Genomic DNA, 22,417 nt, shown 5'->3' on the forward strand with positions numbered 1-22,417 from the left:
GAGTGAGGGCTATTGTGGTAAGAAAGGCCAAATAAAAGCCGCTAGAGCTGTCTCTTCCTGGAGGGGTAGGAAGCCGAAAGCAATACCTCATTCCCGGAGGAACTGCAGAGTGGTGCACTTAAGGATACAGGTGATGATTCCTGACATATTCGCATTCAACCCTCCTATTTGGCCTGTGCAGAAAACAGATTGATCTTGGAAAATGACAGTGGATTATCATAAACTTAACTGAGTGGTGACTAATTGCAGCCGCTGTTCCATGTTTCATTTCTTTACTTGAGAACCTATCCCTAGTAGCTGGCATGCAGTTACTGATCTGCTGAATGCTTTGTCTTACTGTCTGTTAGTAAAGATCACTAAAAGCAGTTTTCTTTCAACTGACAAAGCCAGAAATACACCTTCACTGTCCTCCCTCGGAAATACCAACTTTCCAACACTGTATCGTAACTTAGACCGCAGAGATCTTGTTACGAGTTGAATTGTGTCTTCTAAAAATTTGTATATTGGATTCCTAGCCCTCATTACTTCAGGGTATGACCTTATTTGGGAATAGGGTAGTTAAAAATGTGATTAGATAAGATGAGGTCATTCTGAAGTAGGCTGGGCCCCTAATCCAATACAACTGGTGTCCTTGTAAACAGGAGGAATTTGAACACAGACATTCACACAGGGAGAATGCCATGTGAAACTGAAGTAGAGGAACACCAAGAAATGTCACACATTTTCAGCAAACCATCAGGAGCAAGGGGGAAGGCATGAAGCAGATGCTTCCTCACTCCCTTTGAAGGAACCAATGCTTTTGACACCTTAATCTTGGACTTCTAACCCCATAGATGGAGACATACATTTCTGTTGTGTAAGCTCCTCAGTTTGTGGTTCTCTATTACAGCAGCTGTAGCAAACAGAGACCCTGATTGCCCTTCCTTTCCACAAGACATCATCCTGGCCCATCACATTGATGCTGTTGTGCTGATTGGACCTGGTGGGCAAGAAGGAACAACTACTGTTGACTTACTGGTAAGACATTTGCATGTCAGAGGGCGGGAATTAAATCCAACAAATGTTCAGGGTCCTTCTACTTGAGTGAAATTTCTAGGGGTCCACTGGTGTGGTGTAGGGTGTGTTCCCACCTGTAACAAAAAGAGAGAAGCAAGGTCTGGTGGGCCTCTTTGGATTTTGGAGGTGACAAATTCCTCATTTGGGTGTGCTACTTCAGGTTGTTTACTGAGTGACCCAAAATGCTACTAGTTTTGAGTGGATCCCAGAACAAAAGGCGCCTCTGCCACAGGTACAGGCTGCTGTGCAAACTGCTCTGCCTCTCAGGCCATATGACCCAGCAGATCTTATGGTGCTTGAAATGTCAGTGGCAGACTGAAATGCTGTTTGGAACCTTTGGCAGGCCCTGTAGGAGGTAATTACAGTGTAGATCCTGGGATTTTGGAGCAAAGCCTTTCCATCCTTTGCAGGTAACCGCTCCTTTAAGAAACAGCTTTTGGGCTTGTTACTGGGCTTCGTAGAAACTCCGTGCTTAACCATGGGCCACCAAGTTATGCAACCTGGCTAGAAAAATGACTAGAATGTTTCAGCAGTTAAGAGCACAAGCAGATGGCATGTGTTCAAATCCTGGTTGTGTTATATTTGCTAAGTATGTCGTCCTTGAGTAAGTGACCAAACTTTGTGTTTTAATGTCCTCATGGAGCGATTTCACAGAAGAAATGAGATGATACAGTGCTTAGGACAGAACCTGTTAATTTTTAGCTTCTCTGAACACAACTGAAACTGCTACTGCGATGTCGTGAAGTCATTAGTCCATGTCTTTAAATGTGATTGTAGAATTTCTTTGCCTTGGTACAGCAGAAAAAAATAGAGTGTTTTTTTTTTTTTTTTTTTTTTTTTGAATTCATGTAAAGCAGAGCAGAAGTTTGAAATAGTGAATAGTCTTGTAGGCATTATGTGCTTTCAGGTTCTGAGTTTATTACTTGTGAGAATTAACCAGGTGGCAGTGGTCTCCAACTTCTGTGGGTGAAAGGGTAGCTGGGCTTTAAGCATATGCAGCAGTGGGCAAAGAATGGAGGTGAGGGAAGAGGCATCGGACATTAGGAAGGGATCCTCGTGGAGAAGTGGGAGGTAGGTGGTTCAGATTTTGTGGATGCCGATGGCAAGATGAGTCCTATTAGAAAGTCTCATTGATAAGCAAAAATTGTTTTCAAGGCAGACTAAAAAATTAGGGCTTCCCCATTGTTACTTCTTTTACATTGCCTTGGTGACTTCTTGGACTTGATAAATTGAATTAAACTTGGTGTTTTATTTGGAGTCCTTGATTTTTAACGTAAGCATGGATTAGAGTAACTCTTCCTTGCTATTTGAAATACTGCAATTCCTGTTACAGTTTGGGCTGCTTAGTAAGCTGCATTGTAATTTGAGTCATTTCTTAAAATTAGAGGAATTAGATAAACAGTGATGGGCCTGCAGTGTAGTGTTTGCCAAATGAATGTCATATATAATGTTCAGAAAAATTTTATTTGTGTGGCACACATTATAAAATAAAGCAGACTTATGTCAAGTTCTAAATGCAAGTTTTTACTTCACTTTTCTTGTCATCTTCATCACTGTAAATGCGAGTTTTTAAAAACACATATTTTAAAGTTGGACCCAGAATACAAGAGCTCTTTATTGCAGCGTGGCTTCTGGTACTCTGATGATCAAATCACATTTTCTGAAATATGCTTGATACAGTAAACACTGACAAAACTAGTTAACCCCACAGAGAAGGATGCTGGTATTTTTCACCAAAGCCAAGCTGAAACAGGTTTTATTGCAACTTACTTCGTGTAAAATATATGTATAATTTCTCATATGTCTTTTTTTGGTTTAGCAAGCATAGACCTTATTTATCAAGTGAATTCCTATTGCTAAGCATGTTTTAGTTAATTAGTAACAATAAATTTGTGTTACAACTGATTTTCATGTAGGAGATAGAAATGAAATTTATAGTTTGGCTCTCAATCCTTTATTTTCAGGGAAAAGACACAATTTATACATATGAGCAATTTGTGAAGATGTGGGAAATTCACTAGATTAGCAGTTCTATTTTCTTTTTTTCTTTTTTTTTTGCCTTTAATCAGCTATGTGATCAGGAACAAGTTATGAACTATTACATGTCCTTGCATTCCTTATCTGTAAACATAAAGAATGGTACTAGGGGGCCTCTTAGTTTCCTTCCAAGTCTTCCTGTAGTTCTAATGTAGACAACTGTGACTAAACCTAAGGTTGCTGCTTTTATACAGTTGTACTCAGGGTCTGTATGGCCTGCCATTTTTGTAGTCCCCCTAACAAAGACTTTGAGAAGATGAAAATAATCCTTACTCATGCAATGGTTGGGAAGGTTTAGGAGAGAAGGCTTGTGTTTTCTATTGCTGTGTAACAAATTACCCCCAAATTTGGCAGCTTAAAACAACACAGGTTTATTGTCTCACAGTTTCTCTGGGTCAGGAGTATGGGCACATCTTAGCTGGTTTGCTGCTGAGCATCTCGAAGTGTCAAGCAGGCTGCATTCTCATCTGGAGGTTCAACTGTGGAAGAACCTGTTTGCAAACTCATTCAGGTTGTAGGCAGAGTTCATCATTTGTGCCTGCATGAGTGAGGGTGCTATCTTCTTCCTGCATGAGTGAGGGTGCTATCTTCTTCCTGTTGACTGGTGTCCTCCCTCAGGGACTAGGGCTGTTCCCTGTATGTGACCCTGTCCATAGCCAGTTCAGCATATGGCACTTTGTTTCCTTGAGGCCAGCAGAAGACTGTCTCTCCACTCTGCGAAGATGGGGTCCTTTCCGTCTTTTCTACCATGTGGTCTGCTGTACCACAAGCCTTTTCTTGAGCCTATGAGACAGCTTTTTAAACCTGACATTCCGGCGCATTGGGCCCTTGCAGTTTTCATGCTGATTAGTAACTTTCATGTTACCAAAGGACTCACTGGAGTGTGCTTTTTGCTCTCCAATCCGTAATTCAAAATGTATCTTCTTCTTCACCTCTCTGTGCTTTATTTTTTTGGCAGACTTTTGATAGTAGATTTCTAAACATTCAGTTTTTCCTTTCTTTTCACAGTGTCACGCAGCTGACCAACATAAGTCCAAAGTGCTTTAGAATTCAAATAATTCTACAAACCCTGCTTTACAGTTAGCAGTGCAGTGGTGAGGTTCAAAACTTAGACTTGGGCTGGGTGCAGTGAGTCACACCTGTAATCCCAGCACTTTGGGAGGCTGGGGTGGGAGGATCACTTGAGCCCAGGAGTTTGAGACTAGCCTGGGCAACAGAGTGACACTCTGTCTCTAAAAAACAAACAAACAAAACTTAGACCTGAATGTAGGTAACAGGTGGCACTAATCTCTACTTCAAAAGGATCCTTTGTCAGTTCAAGTCTGAAAGACTCCATGCCGTAAGCATTGCTTGGGGGGATTAACATAATGTGAGAAAGGGCAGATGGTATTTCCTGCGTTCTGGAGAGCCTTAGAGTGTTGGATGCTGTCTGTCCATCCCCGCCTCAAGTAACAGAAACTGGCTTCAAGTTGGCGTTCACAATAAAGAGGGACGTAGTAACAGGAAGTCCACAAGCAGAGCACTCCAGTGCCTTAGTTCAGAGCTTCGGCTCTGCTTTGTCCTTGTCCGCTTTGTCCATGTCCGCTTTGTCCTTACGCTGACTCCCTGTGTTAGTCCATTCTCACACTGCCATAAAAATACTACCTGAGGCTGGGTAATTTATAAGCAAAAGAGGTATGATTGACTCACAGCTGGGCATGGCTGGAGAGGCCTCGGGAAACTTACAATCATGGTGGAAGGCAAAGGGGAAGCAGGAACCTTCTTCACAAGGCAGCAGGAGGCAGGGAGAGGGCACGGGGAGAGGACCATTTTTAAAACCATCAGATCTCAGAACTCCCTATCCTGAGATCAGCAAGGGGGAAATTGCGCCCCCGATCCAATCACTGCCACCGGGTCTGTCGCTCAGCACGTGGGGATTACAATTTGAGATGAGATTTGAGTGGGGACACAGAGCCAAACCATGTCAGTTTCTTTAAGGTTACAGAGTGGCTGCTAGAACCCCCAGAATCCATCTGTTTCTTTGTCCGTCAGTTTGGGAGAGAGAATTAGGTCCCCAAACCATGGAATATAAGTTCTCAAAATCCTTAGATTCTCCTAAGTCACATGCCCACCCCTGGACCAGTAAGAGTCAGCCAGCCACACAATGCTATGAGCCCTTTCCTTTTGATCGGGATCCATCATTGGAGCTGGGGGCGCAGGTAGACAGCCACCTGAGCAGAACAGGGCCTCTGAAGAGGGAAGAGGGGAGTAGATGCTTAGTAGGCAGCCAACACTTTCCATTATCTCATCTAACCAGTAATTTAGTTAACACTGTTTTATCTATTGTTCTTTTTTGTAACTATAGAACATCTTAAAGTGGAAGTCTTTCTGTATACTATGAAGGCATGTTTTCTAATACAGTAGCCATCAGCCACTTGTTACTATTGTACCTTAAAGTAATTAAAATAGAAAAATTAGTACTTAAGTGACACTAGTTATATTTCAGGTGTTGGGTAGGCACCTGTGTGTGGTGGCTACCTTACTGAACAGCACAGATACAGAACATTTTCATCATTTCAGAAAGATCTGTTGAACAGAGCTGCTCTAAATTGTTTCAGGTAAAGTTTTTGTGTAAGCGTTGAGCCGCCGTGGAAACAAGGATAGTGCCTACTTTACTAGGTTTTCATCTTATGTTGGGGATTATAGGATCTAAAATTTAGCCAAAATGGGAAATAGGAATTCATTCATATTGAGGTGATTGAATATAACGTTTGATACTACTTAGGACTTAAAAATATCAGAGCTGTTTTTAAAAATATTTTTTCCATTAAGAAAGTACAGATTATTTTTTGTTATGTGATAACTCTGTGCAACTTTGATGATACCTCGAAGTTCAGAATATGGAAAATGTTGTAATGTGAACAACTTTACGTGGTGGTCACATACCCATGATAATGATTCTCACAGTGGAGTGAAAGTGACTGCCCAGTTTGTCATTCTAGTAGAGTATGCTAAACTTTTCAGGGAATATAGTCGAATATGTATTAGTGCAATCACAGATACGTTTGATATAATCCTGTCTCCACTATTCTGAGGCTGTATCTATCAAACCAGAATTAGGGCTAAAGAATTGTTATATTAAGTACCTCAAAAATAGTTATGTCCCCCTGTAGTCTCAGCTAGTGGGGACGCGGGAGGATCACTTGAGCCCAGGAGTTCTGGGCTGTAGTGTGCAGTGCTGATAGCAGGTGTCTGCATGAAGTTCGGTATCAATACGGTGACCTCCCTGGAGCAGAGGACCACCAGAGTGCCTAAAGAGAGGTGAACTAGCCCAGTCTAGAAACTGAGCAGGTCAAAACTTTCATCTCATCAGTAGTGGGGATCCCTGTGAATAGCCACTGTACTCCAGCTTGGGCAAAATAGCAAGACCCTGTCTCTAAAACAGTATATATATATTTATTACTGTTATATATAAATATTTATATTTATATATATAAATATTTATTTTTATATATGAGATTATATCTATACATTATATGACTAGGTTATTGGAGATGTGTACGTGTGTGTGTGTGTATATATATAGCTATCTCCAGTAACCAATATATTATATCTTCAATAACCTAGTAATACTACTCATAGGAATTTCTTGAAGAACTTAAAATATGGACAAAAATGTTATGTATGAGGATCCTATGTATAGTGCATTAAAACTGGGGACAATCTAAGCTTCTAAGAGTAAGAGAATGACCAAATCAATAATGGGATGTTATATCCCCCAAGATAATGAATTATTTCTTATCCAGCTGTTCAGACTGATATTTTTGGCGACTCTGTAATGGTGTATGCATAAGGTAATGGTAAAGAATGCAAAATTACATGTAATACAGAAAGCAGTAATCTAGGATCTAAAATAAGTTCATGCAGTTTAGTTCTCAGCTGGCTCCTGTGAACAAAATCCAAGGTCAAAGAAGACTGAACAGCCAGATAATTGTTTTGAGCAGATTTCTCTACAAAGTAAAATATAGTTTCAGAAGCAACTGAGTTCACTTTATCCTTCTTGCTGTATATTAACCTGCTTTTATCATATCACTCTCTTGCTCAAAACTTCAGTTACTCCTTAGGAATTAAAAAATCCTCTAGAATTCCAGCCTCATTTCTCATTACCCTGAAAAGGCCCATGTTTACATATTGACACTACGTGCCTTTCCGAGTACCATTTCCACTTTACCTAGAATGACTTTCCATCTTCTTTTCCAGTGCTCTGAAGTTGGGCTTTCAAAGGTATCCTGCAGCCTTCAGCTGACCACTGCAGTTCAGTTAGCCTTTTCTTTTTCCCCCAATACATAGAATGTTTTATAAACTTGTAACTCATGTCTGACATGTCTCATATCTTGGAATATTTAATTACCATTTTCCAACTAGATTGTAAACTACTTAAAGACAGTGAAAGCATATATTATACTAATTTGTTCTAGGTGCCTAAAGGGTTACAGTTCTGTGTATTGTCCACCCTTTGGTAGGGGTCAGTGAAGAGCTGCACCGTTAAGTTCTTTTGTAACTGTTTAATGTTGGTAGATTTTAGGTACTCCGAAGATATAGAAGAAAATCCCCTGGTTTGTACCCCTAGAGGAGTTATAATTTAGTTGAGAAAACTAAGAGTTAAATTTCCTGGAGTAATGTTGAACAACTGGGAGATGCTTAGTAAGTATTTCAGGCCCAGTGCTGTGGTATGCTACCTGAGAGGCAGAGGCGGGAGGATCGCTTGAGTCAGGAGTTAGAGGTTTTGATGAGCTATGATCATGCCACTGCACTACAGCCTAAGTGACAGAGCAAGACCCTGTCTCTAAACGTGTGTGTGTGTGTGTTTTGTAGTGAAGTACTTCCCTGCTACTAATCACGGAAGCAGTACGAGATGGAATGACTGTAGAGAAATCCTTGTCATTTCCCTGTGATGACATCAGACATGGTTTAATGGTCTGTGCTCACTCACCAGGCGTTACCTTCAGAAACGGCAAATAGATTTTTGTTAATTAACATGTTTACATTTATTGAGGATTACTTGTATGTATGTACACATGGGGCGATTTAAGTGTCGTTGTGAGTTTTACTAGTTTAAGAAGTACTCCGAAGGTTAAGAGGGTCTCAATCAGTAGTAAGGAAGACGGGGACTAAGAATAGAAGGAATACATCATGCTAACTTGGACAAAAGGCCATAAAGGATGATAGTGGCAGAACATAACATCTCAGGTATGGAAATTGTAAGTTATGTTGTTAAGTTATGTTGAGTTTATGTATCAACATACAAACATACATTCTAGACTCATATCAGGCAAGAACAGCGAAAGTTATTTATGCTTTAAGGACAAGGTAATGGTTTTAACATCAAAAAAGTTAAATTTTTATTGGTAAAAAAAAATTGTGCTGTAAGGAAAGAGGCTTTCTTACAGGTATATAGTTCAAACTTGTAAGTAAAGACAAGAGTATCACGAAGTCATCCCTTCAGGAGCTGAGCATCTTAGCTGTTAACATCTCTGGGGTTTGTAGCAACGAAAGATAGAGCTGGGCTGGAGGAAAGCCGGGCGGCAAATGAGCTACCCCAGTAGGTGACCTGCCTGTTCCAGGTCCACAAGCACTATCAGTCCTTTCTCAGGTTCGCTCACCGCTATCAGCCTTTGTATATAGCAGCTTCCATGTCTTGAAGTACTTAGTTTTGAGTCCTTCTATCGATGGAAATAATTTTCTCCGGAAGGATATGTGGTGTCTGAGTCCGTTCAGGCTGCTGTAGCAAAATACTGTAAACTGAGTGGCTCAGAAACAGTGGAAATTTATTTTTCATGGTTCTGGAGGCAGGAAAGTCTAAGAGCAAGGTACTGGCAGATAAAGGGGTTTGGTGCGGGCCCACTTGCTGGCTCACAGACAGCCCTCTTTTCACCGTAACCTGGAGGTGATGGAGGGTCCATGAGCTCTCTTCAGTCTCTTTTATAAGGCCGCTATTCTCATTCAGGAGCGCTCTGCCCTCATGACCTAATCACCTGCCCCGAAAGCCCTACCTCCCAATGCCATAAAACTTGGAGGTTAGGACTTCCAACGTGGAGGGACACAAATATTCAGATCATATAGTGTGTGTGTAGGATTTGGCAGCTTTTAAATATTTGAAAATGTCTTTACCATGACTGCTAAATTGAAATTTCTTACAATTTTTAGGTTACATGCTTGTCTCTTTAAATTCTGCAATTAATTGCTCTGCTGTTTTCTGGTTCGTAATACAGTTGAAAAGTCTAAGGCCAGCATGATAGTCAGGTCTGTGAAGACAAGGTGTTTTCCTGTGTCCTAACAGTATGTTTTCTCTTATAATTTAAACAAGTCCATGTAAGGAATTTAATTTGCCGTAAACGTGTTGGACCTGCTGATTTTGCAGTCTCTGGTCTTTTCACCCCTATTTTTCTAATAACAGTTTTAGGAAGCGAAGACCTCTTTTGAATCTGTGTGTCTGTGAACTTTTCTGTGTCATTTTCATCTTCGTGGCCGTTTCTCTTTATTCTTACACTGCTTCTCTAGTTTGCTCAGTATTCTCCACAGTACCGATTTTAGGAGACGTGATAAATTGCTGAGTACAGGGGAATAGGAAGATCCTCGGCTGACTTTGATAGAGCTTTTTGTCTTGGACAGCTTGGGCTCCAAAGGAGGCACATATTTGGGGAGTGGGAGGAAGAGGTAGTCGTTGAGTACCAGTAGGATCTTTTGTTACCCAGATGCAAAAGATGTTGAGCAATCCAGGTGGCTAAGTCCTATTCTAGTTTTAAGGTGGATGCTGAGAGTCAGAAAGAGATCTGGACAGGAAGCATACATTGGGGGTTCATCACCTAATGGATATGAAAGTTACTGCCCAGATAAAATGTATAGAGCCTGCTTTCAGATTTCAGAGAGAAAGGAGCCTATTCCCACGACCAGGAAGGCAGCTCCATGATAAGAAAACCGGAAGAAAGGAGCTGGAGCTACAGAAAGGGAAGTCGGAAAAACTTGGAACAGGTGGGACGCAGGTAGTGAGGGTTAATTATGTGTAACAGAACGAAAGGCCTGAAAGGTATCAATAGAGGCTCATTGCTGGTTTTACTAGCATTTTGGTATGGGAGGTAGTGAAAAAAGGAGGCTGGTTTTTTGGTTTTGTTTTTTTCTTTGGTTTTTGGGGTTTGTGGTTGTTTTTGTTTTTGTTTGTTTTGAGACAGAGCCTCTCTGTTGCCTAGGCTGGAGTGCAGTGGTACAATCCTGGCTCACTGCAACCTCCCCCTCCTGGGTTCAAGGGATTCTCCTGCCTCAGCCTCCCAAGAAGCTGGGGTTACAGGCACCCACCACCATGCCTGGCTAATTTTTGTATTTTTACTAGAGACAGGGTTTCACCATGTTGGCAGACTGGTCTCGAACTCCTGGCCTCAGGTGATCTGCCCACCTTGGCCTCCCAAAGTGTTGGGATTGCAGGTGTGAGCCTCCGTGCCAGGCCAAGGCTGTTGTTTTAAGACACTTAGCTGGTAACAGGAAGAAGAGAAATTGGGCACACATCACATAAAGACCTGCTTTCTTGATGGCGTGTCTATACAGCAGTGAAGGAAAGAGGCCAGTGGTGTAATTGTCCAATGAGTTCTTTCTGCCCGCTGCACAGACAAAACCAGTTCCCTGAGACTTTGCTATTGGAGTACACAAAGAATTTTATTAATGTGAAGCTGGCCATACAGGAGACAGAGTTATTACTTAAATCAGTCTCCCTGAAGGCTCAGAGGTTAGGGTTTTTCAAGGATTGTTTGGGGGGCAGAGGACTAGGGGATGGGTGCTGCTGGTTGCGTTGAGGATGAAATCGTAGGATGTGGCAAACGGTCTCTGGATGCCCAGCCTGTCTCTGGATGGGGGCAGTAGGACTGGTTGAGTCATGAGTCACAAGGCCAGGTGGGGTGAGTATAAAAAATATTTAAGAAGACCAATCTTAAGTTTTACAATAGTGATGCTATCCACAGAAACCATTAGGGAAGTCACACATCTGGTGACCTCTGGCCCCATGACTCCTGAACAATAAGGGATTATGGAAATTATGCCCACATTTAGGCCGGGCGTGGTGGCTCACGCCTGTGATCCCAGCACTCTGGGAGGCTGAGGTGAGTAGATCGTCTGAGCTCAGGAGTTCACGACCAGCCTGGGCAACATGGTGAAACCCTGTCTCTACAAAAAATACAAAAATTAACTGGGCACGGTGGCGCACACCTGTAGTCCCAGCTACTCGAGAGGCCAAGGTAGGAGAGTTGCTTGAACCTGGGAGGTGGAGGTTGCAGTGAGCTAAGATCGCACCATTGTACGCCAGCCTGGGCAACAGAGTGAGACCTTGTCTCAAAAAAAAAAGGAGAAAGGAAACTATGCCTACATTTAATCAGAATTTAGGCCCCTCCCATAATCCTAATCTTGTGGCGTTTCATTAGTTTTACAAAGGCAATTTCAGTCCCCAAACGAGGAGGGCATCAGTTTTAGGGAGGGATATTATCTTGGCTTCAAAGTTAAACTGTCAACTAAATTCCTCCCCTGGTTAGCTTGCTCTGTACCCAGGAACAAGCGAAGACAGCCAGCAAGTGAGGCTGGCAGCACGATGGAGTCAGCCATGCTAGATTTCTCACTGACAGAATCTTTGCACAGGCACTTCTGATGGAGTGAGCAGTTGAAGGGACGGGAAAGAGAATAGCAGTAGAAAAATACTAGGAAAATGGGGTCAATAACTTGGGTTCACTTTCAAGGGGAGGAGGGAATAGTTTCATCTAATTATTCCCTCAACAAACATTTATTGAGTGCCTCCTGTGTGCCAGCAAGCCTTAGTTTTAGGCACCTGGGATGCAGGGAAAAAACTACTCTTGGGTGATCATAAGTAACAAACATAATAAATAAGTAAATGACATAAGAAGTTAGAAGATAAGTGGTGTAGGAAAAATGAAACCAAGAGAGAAAGGTAAGGAAGATTGGGATACTGGGGCCAGAAAGGAGTGGTGCTATAGTTTTAAATAAGATGGTCAAGGTAGGCTTTACAGAGCAGGTGGCAACTGAACAAAGACTTGTAGGAGGTGAAGGAGTTGGCCATGTAGGTATCTGGAGAACGACTTGTTCCAAGGAGACGGGACTGCAAAACATCTTAAAGCAGGCACTTTTCAGCCTGTGGGCAGAGCTGCAAGCCCAGGGTGGCTGGAGCAGAATGAGCAAGAACACTGAGAGCGAGGCCGTCATGGACAGGGGCGTGTGGAGAGGGTACGGATTACTCAGGACCTGGTCTGACAGTTTAAGGACTTTGGCTCTTACTCAAAGAAAAATGGGAAACTTTTAAAAAGAGGAGAGTCATGATCTGACTTAGATGCCGTATATGTGGTCAGCTTACGTTCGAGGCTTGAAGAGATTTGGAAAGGTATGGAATAGTTTCTGAGAGGAATGTGAGAGGAATCTGATCAGAAATTGTCATGGCTGTCACAGAGCAGATAGAGCCTGTCTGAGATGTGATGATGTACTATCAATGTATGCTGGCATTATTTTACTCTGTTGTTTTTGTTAGCAGTGATTAGTGAGATGTGGTTGTGGAAGACACAGATAATGGGACTGGCTGAAGGTTGGATTTTGTTGAAGGGCAAGGTAGTAATTCAAGTAATGTGCTGTAGAATCTAGGCTGATTAAAGATTTCAGCATGAAACCAGGAGAAGCTGTTAGATTTGAGCTAGGGAAAGGACAGGGTTGGGCAAGGCGCTGGTACTAGGCTCTGGAGAAAAGGGAATGGAGGCTGGAAGCTGAGAGTGAGATAGTGTAGTGTTCAGAATTTCAGTTGTGGAGCAGTATCAGATGATTTCAAGGCCAAGGGCATGACCAGTGAAATGAATTGCTGAAGAAGCTAGGTATAGTATAATATGAAATATATTTGGTCTTTTCCCCCCTGTACTTGCCTCAGAGCTCCTAAAACCCTTGGAAATTTCCTGATAGGAGTACCTTGTATTAATAATGATCCCCTTAGGCTATGCTAATGAGCTAACTTAGAGAAGGGCCTCTGTAGCTTCAGAATGGGGCGACTCCCTAGAAATACAGAGGATTAGAGTGGTGGAACTTTGAGACTCACCCACCATCCTCCAGGAAAGGCTAGGGCTGGAGATTAATCTCTACAAAAACTCTTGAACAACAGACTTGATAAACTTCTATGTTGCTAAGCACATGGAGTTGCCGAAAGGGTGGCACACCCAGAGAGGGCGTGGACATCCAGACTCTTCCCTAATACCTTACCCTCTGCATCTGCATCTGGCTGTTCATCTGTATCCTACAGCAATATTTTTTATAATCCAGTAAATCCTTCTTAGCAAATTAATCAAACCCAGTGTTAAAGGACCACCAGGTTCTATTGCCCATTGCAAGGCAACAACCAATATTCAGAAACAATGGGAACAGCAGCAGAGAAAGACTTAATAATTGTAGGGCAGCCAAATGAGAAGATAAAAGAAAACCTTGTTAAAAGAAAAACTTCAGCTGAATTAAATGTAAAGGAGTTTGAGCAATGAACTATTCGCAAATTGGGCAGCCCCCAGAATCCCAGCAGATTCAGAGAGACTCCTGTGCAGCCACGTGGTGGAACAAGATTTATAGACAAAAAAAAGGGGAAATGATGTACAGAAATCGGAAGTGAGACATAGAAACAGCTGGACTGGTTACAGGTTGGCGTTTGCCTTATTTGAACACAGTTTGAGCACTTAGCAGTCTATGAGTGGTTGAAGTGTGGCCACTGGGATTGGCCAAGACTCAGCTGTATACTCCTGTGTTAGGTTTTCAGTCTTGTCTGCCTTTTAAACTAGGTTCCAGTTTGTCTGCAAGGACTCAGATGTGGAAGTACAGACTCTTTCTCAGGCCGTGTTTACTTTGCTTTAACAGTTACCCTCTGTTGGTCATTTTTTCAATTTTGAGAGATTGACCAAAACGTTAGTCCTTGATGTCACTATTACCATCATAAGTATACTTATTTGGTTTTGAGAACGACTGGGAAACAGTAGAACAGTGAGTTTTGCAAAGGCAGGAACAAGGACTGAGTAGAGGGTACCTCCTTATACTGGAATGTCCTGTTTATAGGAGAAAAACAAAACCTGGTCTGTTCTGGTCTAGGATCTGTGTTTCCTTAAAGTTTTAGTTTGATTATGTCAAACTAAACTACTTAATTTTCTTATATCAACTATGAAAATTAAGTAGTTGTAAGTTGTTAACAGGAGCGGCCCCACTTTGGTTTGATTTAGTCTGTTGGGGCCTAGTGCATGATCTTAGTCCAAAACAATGGCCTCCCATAATTTAAAAAATTCCCCCTTCTGTTCTGATTCTCACTTAGGTGAGAGTGTGACCAAAACTGAGGGCCTTAGTGCTGCTCTCAGTTCCCATTGTTTTGGGTTTTCAGTTTCAGCGTGTCATTTATAGGCTATGGTGTCCTCATGGCTGCACATTTCTTTCAGCTCTTGTCATCCCAGTTGAAGAGAGACCATGTGACATTTTAGAGATGGCTGCGTGCAGACATTTAAAACCTTTGAGAGAATACAGCACACCAGGAAGACTGTTTTCATGACTGTTGGGAGGACAACACCAAGAGTTGGGAGTGTGCTTCTTACCCAGGGTCCCAGTAAACCAAGCCACCTAGAATCCAATAGATCAAAGAATAAGCTAAATGAAGAGACTACTCACTTAACTAAGTTAATCGCCTACAACTGAATTTTTATAATCTACATTTGATGTATTTCTTCATAGGCCACAAGTGCCAGCAGCCGCACAGATACTTTCCTGTTTAGCCAATTCTATTATTTAGCATAACTTTCACAAGATAATTTAAAGTCTGTTGTGCAACGATAGCCTTTACAGTAGAAACTGCTATAAAGCCTATCATGAGGGATACGTTTTAAATCATTCCCTCTTTTATTCCAAACCGTGGAAAAAGGACCTAACACACAATGCCCTTCTAGAAGAGTGAAGGCCTCCTGGCAATGTTCTCTGTAACCTGTGTGGGTTGAGAGGAGTGAATCAATGTTCTGTTTCTGACTGATTTTGAGGCAACATATGTACCATTAAAGTTTCTTACCACATTGGGCCTTCAGGTTTTATCTGTGAAGGCACAAGGCTATCCATTCTGCTGGCTGCAAAGTCATTTTCAAATAAAAGTGTCCCCCGTAAGTGCACGCAGCAGACCCCCGTGTTTTCATGTCTGTTGTTCACAGAGGCATAAGCAGGGGAAAGGTGTTTAAAGGTAAGAGTCTCGTGGTAGTAGAACTCTTGCTCTGTGATCTTGGGAAAAGCTGTTTACATCAAGGATGCCATCTTTTTCTGGGGAGAAATTTCCCTGGTTAGCTTTACCTTGAGGTTTCCAACAAGATTGTGGAGGGACCCTTCTCTATTGTGAGATGATGAAGCCAAAATACAAGTCCTGAAGTTTTGCTGCAGTGTGGATAGCAAGGACAATCTTTCTGTGATGTTCTCAGAATATTCAGTCTTCGGGTTCTAGATCATGAAGGGGTTGATTTTCTTCAGTGAACCATAAAATTACAGTGTGGCATAATAACTTAGTGTTATAACGTCAGTCCTCTTGCATGGGAAAACTTTTATACAACCAGAAAACATGCATTGAAAATGACGATTGAATGAAATCCCTCTACAAATGTTTAAATGACCCATCAGGTAGCCAAATATACCTGAAGCTTTGATTGTCTTCTTAGGCATGTGGGTTTGACAAACTACATTGGTTATGAAACTATTTTAGCAGGCCGGGCACAGTGGCTCACGCCTGTAATCCCAGCACTTTGAGAAGCTGAGGTGGGAGGATCACCTGAGGTCAGGAGTTCAAGACCATCCTGGCTAACATGGTGAAAGCCTGTCTCTACTAAAAATACAAAAATTAGCCAGGTGTGGTGGCACACACCTGTGGTTCCAGCCACTCGGGAGGCTGAGGCAGGAGAATCGCTTGAACCCAGAAGGCAGAGGTTGCAGTGAGCCAAGATTGTGCTACTGCACTCCAGCCTGGGCAACAGAGTGAGACTCTGTCTTAAAAAGAAAAAAAAATTATTTTAGTAATGTATAAGGTACCACACCAATATATTTAATTCAAATTATATTTTATCTTTTCCATGATGAGTCATGGGAAGCATAACTTTTAGTAACAAAAGCTGTAAGGACTCAGGAAGGACAAGGTGGCCATCCTGGTTCTCCATGTGTCCGTGCTTGATTAACTTTAGACTTAAGTCCTCTTGAATGGCAGTTGCTTTTCCAAATTAGGTGCATAGCACTGATAACTGATGGGTAATCATAGGCAGTTTGACTTAGACTATGGAATTCATTTAAATTGTGTATTTAAACAATTTCAGTACCAGCTGATTTAACGTGAAAATCTGGCAAAGGATTTTCTTGGTATTCAGTTAATTTCTGTCTACTAGAGTTAGCAGTTTTATGAACCAGTCAGTCTTTTAGTCAGTCTTTTTATTAAAGTTCCAGGAATTCTTACCCGGTTTAAATGATATGATTCTAAGGTTACTAGAAACCTGTATTGAAGAGTGCTTTTTAGGTCATTTCCACCCTTTCATGAGTCTTTTAAAAGACACCATATTCTAGGCTTTTATGTGCTTATGAAGTTTTTAGAAACTGCATTAGCATTAAGCAATTAACTGTGGAAATGATTTTAAATAGTTATGAAGACACAGTTGACAAGGAAATGTGGTTATTTCCATGGTCTAAAACAACATAATAACTGTAATTATGGATAGCATGTACACAGACATGTTAATTTTAGAAATCTTACACAATTTTGGAACATATATTAACATTCACTAAAATATAACTTGAAGAAGGTTAAACATAATTTTTTATTTGACAATTCTTCACATGTAACTTAACATGTCAGATAATCCTGTGCTTACCTCTCTCGGATGCTTCAGGGGCCCTATGCAGTATCTCAAAGTTAGAAAAGACAATTTCTGAAGCTGAAAGTTAATTTTCAGAAGCCTATCAAATACGTTAAAGGTTAAAACACTTTGTATTATACTTAACCAGTTTGACCATGAGGTGAGATTTTTGTAAACCTTATATAACCCTTTGCAGTTTTTGTGAAAGAGTAGATCAGCGCTTTAAGAAAACCCTATTGTGCTTTTATTTCAAGGTTTAATTTATGGAATGCTGAATCACACTCCTCTAAGTTTAGTCAATATGTTCACAAACAATTTCTTTTTACAAGATTAGTTTTTATAAACCTTACACAACTTAAACATTTAATTTTGTGTTATCTAATTAAAAAACCTCTTCACCCTCTAGGCAAAAAGTTATACTCCCATGCCTTACAATCTTTTATCAAAAACACAATTCACTTTCCTCACACGCCTTGCATGTAAAACTTTTTTTTTTTAGGAGTTTTAATTACACGTTATTATGGTAACTCTTAGCATCTTTTATTTTTGGTGCATAAATTTCTTTCATGACTTAGACCATCTATGGCATGCTTGGACTTTGACTTGTCCTAAACATCCCTCTTTTTTTTTTTTTTTTTTTTTTTGAGACGGAGTCTCGCGCTGTGTCACCCAGGCTGGAGTGCAGTGGCGCAATCTCGGCTCACTGCAAGCTCCGCCTCCCAGGTTCACGCCATTCTCCTGCCTCAGCCTCCGAGTAGCTGGGACTACAGGCGCCCGCCACCACGCCAGGCTAGTTTTTTGTATTTTTAGTAGAGACGGGGTTTCACCATGTTAGCCTGGATGGTCTCGATCTCCTGACCTCGTGATCCACCCGCCTCGGCCTCCCAAAGTGCTGGGATTACAGGCTTGAGCCACCGCGCCCGGCCAACATCCCTCTTTTTAAACAACTAGTTATTTTACTTTGGGAAAAGAATTTACCGTACAAAATTGTTTCTTATATAAAATCTCTTTTTTTAAAAGGCAAGTAGTTTATGACCTTAAAGCATTTAGCAAACCTAATATCTGACCTGCGCAATTTAGACCAAATGTTTTTATTTTACAAATAACCTTCCAAGCTGTTTTTATTTCCCAAAGGTCACTAAAGTTATGTGAACTAAAAGATACTACAGTTTTTATTTTTCTTTCAAAATGTTTAAGTGCTTGTTTTTCTTTAAGGCAATTAATTAGAGCTTTTTTACATAAACACTATACACACAACACATATATAACTACACAGATGGAAGAAAATTAAGTAGTTGTAAGATTTTTTTATTTCCTAGTTTCTAAGTTTCTTAATTGGATTACTGGCTTTAGGGTGGAGTCTTTGGAAGAACTGGCTAGGGAAACATGCAGTTTCTAGTGCCTAATAAGCAGGCACAGCTGGAAGGCAAAAAGAGATCACCAAAATTAAGGGTCCCATTTTTATGGGTCCCCCAAAAGAGGGAGATCCTATTGGAAAAGACAGTGCAATGCTTTTACTGTGCATTTAATTGTAGGGCAACCCAAAACCAATAAGCCTAATTTGTAGTTAGCCCATCCCCTACAGGAGTCTTATTTTTCAGTGGGGTTGGGGACATCTCCATACTTCCTAGGTTGCCAAGAGCATGCTTCTCTGATCCAAACGTGCAGAGCTCAGTATTTCCCCATAGCTGGCACCAGACATCCCTAAAAGTATATTTCCTACTTAATTATTACATACCAAACCTCTTTCATAATGTGAAGCAATTGCTGATATCCCCAAAAGTAAAAAATGTTAGATAGTACAATGCAAAACAGTACAGAGCCTTAGATTTTGAAAGGAATCTATCCACTTCCAATTCCTGAGGTTTCATGAGGAAAATAGAAGTTTTTCCCAAAATGGGGTCTCTGGTGCCTCCTGTTTTTCCCAAGGGGTTCCATGCTGTTAGAGCTTGAATATCTGCTTGTAATTAAGCTGAGTTTTAACCACAGCACTCTTTTTTTAAAAGTCCTTTTAAATTTCCTGTTACCCAATTTTAGCCAGGCTAAATGGCTGATATTGTTGGCATTTAAACTTTATTAAAAGCAGCCTCACAGGTGCTCTGAGAAAGGAGAATTAGGCGGTTCCTGGAGGGGAAGAGAATCAGCAAATGGTAACGGTTATGCAGATATCAAACAAGAAAGAACTCATTCCCTAAGCCAGGAATTGGACTCAGATCACCACCATGAAAGGCGACAGCCTTAGCTGCTGAGCTGCAGCACTGGGCAGCCTCCACTGCGCTTTCCAGGAGGAGTCTAGAGTAATTAATTTTGAGCTTGCAAAGGCTTTTAACTACTCAGGATGATTTTTAGAGCTACCTATGACATGAACCTTAAAATTCCTGTTCCCTGGAAGGCAGAGACCAAGAGAAAGTATAGCCACGTGGTCACAACATCAGGCTCCCAAGGACGTAAAACAAAATGGAGACCTCATACAGGTTTTTTGTTTGTGTGAGGGACCCACAGCAAAGTCTGTTACTTACCCGCTTGCTGGGATGTCTTGAGCAGTGGGCTTACGGGGTTTCAAGCCCGTGCTCTGTTTTAAGTTAGCTGTCTTTATGGCAGAATGATACAGGAAGACACATAAAGCAAGCATACCAAATTGGCTACAGCTTAAGACTGGCCTCATAAATTCTTTTTCCCATTGCTCAAAACTTTACAGGAGATAAACTGATTTTTACCATTCATCCAGCCAGTTTGCACAGGGAAAGAGGTAGAAGGCTGACTGGTAAGCAGTTCTTACCCTTTGGCTGACACGCCAGGCTTCTGAATTTCCTTCCTCGGAGCAGCCCTGTGACCTGGCTGGCGGCACCACAGCCCTGGGGGCCAAGCCGCAACACAAAGCAAAATCATCTTTTTCTGTTTTGTGGAACCACAGGTAAAAGTCTCTTGATTTTGCAAGTTGCTGCCCAACCAGCTGCATGGAGGCGCCGAATATCTAACCGGCAAGGTTCCAGTTTTCTCCTGATTGGGCCCTGTCACCTGTAACCCATTTTTTGTCCAAGAGAGAGTTTACTGAGGGGAGGGCCTCTAACCCAGTTCCATCCTTTACTCAGGTAAAATGTACTTATCCAAAGTCAGCCAATTGATACTGCAGTCTATTTCCTTTGGATCTGGATAATAACTAAGCTGAAAGGTTAGTAGATTTAATTTCTGAGAGCCTTCATTTTTAAATGCACTTCAGTGAATTTTGTTTATTCCCACCGTTCCACTGTAGGTTAGCTTTAGTAAGATTTGGCCATTCTGTAAGAGTTTGCTGCTTTCTGGGCCTGATGTATAAGCTGGAAGGAACCTTGATTTCCAGAAATTAAGGATCCTATTTTTGCCTAGAATGTTGGCTTTACCCTCAGGTTCCCTTGATTAACTTAGCCAATGATTTTTTTTTCCTACCTAAACACACAAGAAAAATGAAACAAAGGGGGGTAGAACACAAAAATCGTTCCAAATTTTTAAAAACCAAATTTTATACCCCCTGCAATATTACCATTTACCACCAGTTTCTTTCTGACCCAGTCAGATGTAAGAGGCCCCTAACTGGATCCAAACCAGTTAATTACCAGGTCCAATCTGATCCTGAACCCAGTTCAATTTCTGTTGCGATTTCTAAACCCACTTGGATCAGAAATTTGCTCAGAGAAACTTGAGAGCTCAAAACGCAAATGTGTAGAACTCCGAAATCTGAGAGAGAACTTACCACGATCTTCAGCTGCTCTGAGAGATAGAAGGACACAAGTGGGTCCAGCAGGTACGCTGCGTGTTCATTCAGCGCTCCTGGGGGTCATTAGAAGCTCTACTTCGGATCCCACTTCTGACACCATCTGTTAAAAACTTAGGCTGGATGACATTTAAAGGAGTTTAATTGAGCAGCGAACGATTTGCAAATCAGGCAGCCCCCAGACTCAAAGCAGATTCAGAGAGACTCCCATGCAGCCACGTGGAAGATTTATAGACAAAAAACGGGAAGTGATATACGGAAATCAGAAGCAAGGTATAGAAACAGCTGGATGGGCTACAGGTTGGCATTTGCCTTATGTGAACACTTAGCAGTCTGTGAGTGGTTGAAGTATGGCTGGCCGCTGGAATTGGTCAAGACTCGGCTGTTGTACAGGTGCATACTCCTAAGTTGGGTTTTCAGTCTTGTCTGCCTATTAAGCTAGGTTATAGTTCGTGCACAAGGACTCAAACATAGAAGTATGGAGTCATTCTTAAGCCATATTTAGTTTGCTTTAAGAACTTCAAATCTGCCTCCTCGAGAGGTTTGGAGATGGAGATTTTAAGGATTCTGGACAAGTGATGGACTAAAGTGTGGGGATTGCTGATTAATCGAGAAGTGAGAGGTGAAGTCTGGTGACAGGGAGATGAAGAAACTACATTCCTTTGCTGAGTTCGTTCCTTGGTGGGAGTCTTCAGACAGTTTGGAGTCTTCAGACAGTTTGGTGTGAGCTGTTTTGCTGGAATTCAGGATCTGGAAAACATCTTAACCAATTCTTAGGTTAAAAGATCCAGTGTCAGAGATTCCGTTTATAGGAACAGCGGGGAGCAGGTGGTTCAGCACGCTGTGTGACTCTCAGCAGCTACAGGGAAGTGGGCCAGAGTGCACCAGCGCATGCATCCTGGCCAGGGCCTAACTGTAATTCTGCCTAAAACCTGGCTTGTAAGTCTTGTTAGTTTCTCCAACGGAAAGTTTATCAAATTAATTGAACCCAAGGTGGGAACCTGAATGTATAGCCTGTTGAGAAGTATGGGTAACAACTTACTGCTTGTGATTTGCATCTGAAGTGGGGAGTAGGAGTAGTTTTATAGGACTGAGCCCTTGATCTGTAGATTCTGGCTCTTAACTCAAATACGACAGTATCAGAATTAAATTGAATTATAGGATACCCAGTTGGCGTCCTACAGAGAATTGCTCGATGTGTGGAGAAAACTCCTTCACATTCAGTTGTAGAAGTATTCTACATTGAGTGTGACAGTAGAGAAAGAAAAAGAGTTTTTTTACCCTTAGCGTAGGATTTTGCATGGTCACCCAAATTAAATAATGGCAAAAGTTTAGATGAAGGAAGAATATGAACTTGGTTTGACCAGGTCATAGATGAGAAGATGATGAAGGGAGCTAGAACTAATAATTATTGGTATAGCGTAGTAAGTGCTAGACACTTAACCATCTCATTTATCTCATCATAAATGCCACGCGATAAGAGGATAACTTAGTTTTACTGATAAGGAGAAGGCTAAGAAAATGTTAGCACTCAGGTCTTTCTGATGGCAAAGCCTCCATTCTTTATTGCAGGCTGTCAGAAGTGAAAAGGAGAGGATGCAAGGGAACTGGATTCTGGGTTTATGTCACCATTACAGATAGTAACTATGACTGAGATCCTCTAAAAAGATACAAA

The 22,417-nt window shown here is 41.5% G+C and overlaps 1 protein-coding gene across 3 annotated transcripts in view; it reads left to right on the forward strand.

Annotated features, from left to right (window-relative positions):
* FAM210A (family with sequence similarity 210 member A) overlaps positions 1 to 22,417 on the forward strand; it is a 59,143-nt gene that overhangs the window by 5,444 nt on the left and 31,282 nt on the right. Inside the window, exon 2 of one of the 3 annotated variants that reach the window (XM_017951477.3) lies at positions 890 to 1,017. The exons of 1 other annotated variant lie outside the window; for it this stretch is intronic. The gene's annotated coding sequence lies outside the window, so the exon portion shown is untranslated. The remainder of the gene's footprint in view (positions 1 to 889; positions 1,018 to 22,417) is intronic. One more of the 3 variants, XM_017951478.3, reaches the window with a different exon arrangement.

The sequence above is a fragment of the Papio anubis genome, chromosome 19, assembly GCF_008728515.1.
Source record: "Papio anubis isolate 15944 chromosome 19, Panubis1.0, whole genome shotgun sequence".
Classification (NCBI taxonomy): domain Eukaryota; kingdom Metazoa; phylum Chordata; class Mammalia; order Primates; family Cercopithecidae; genus Papio; species Papio anubis.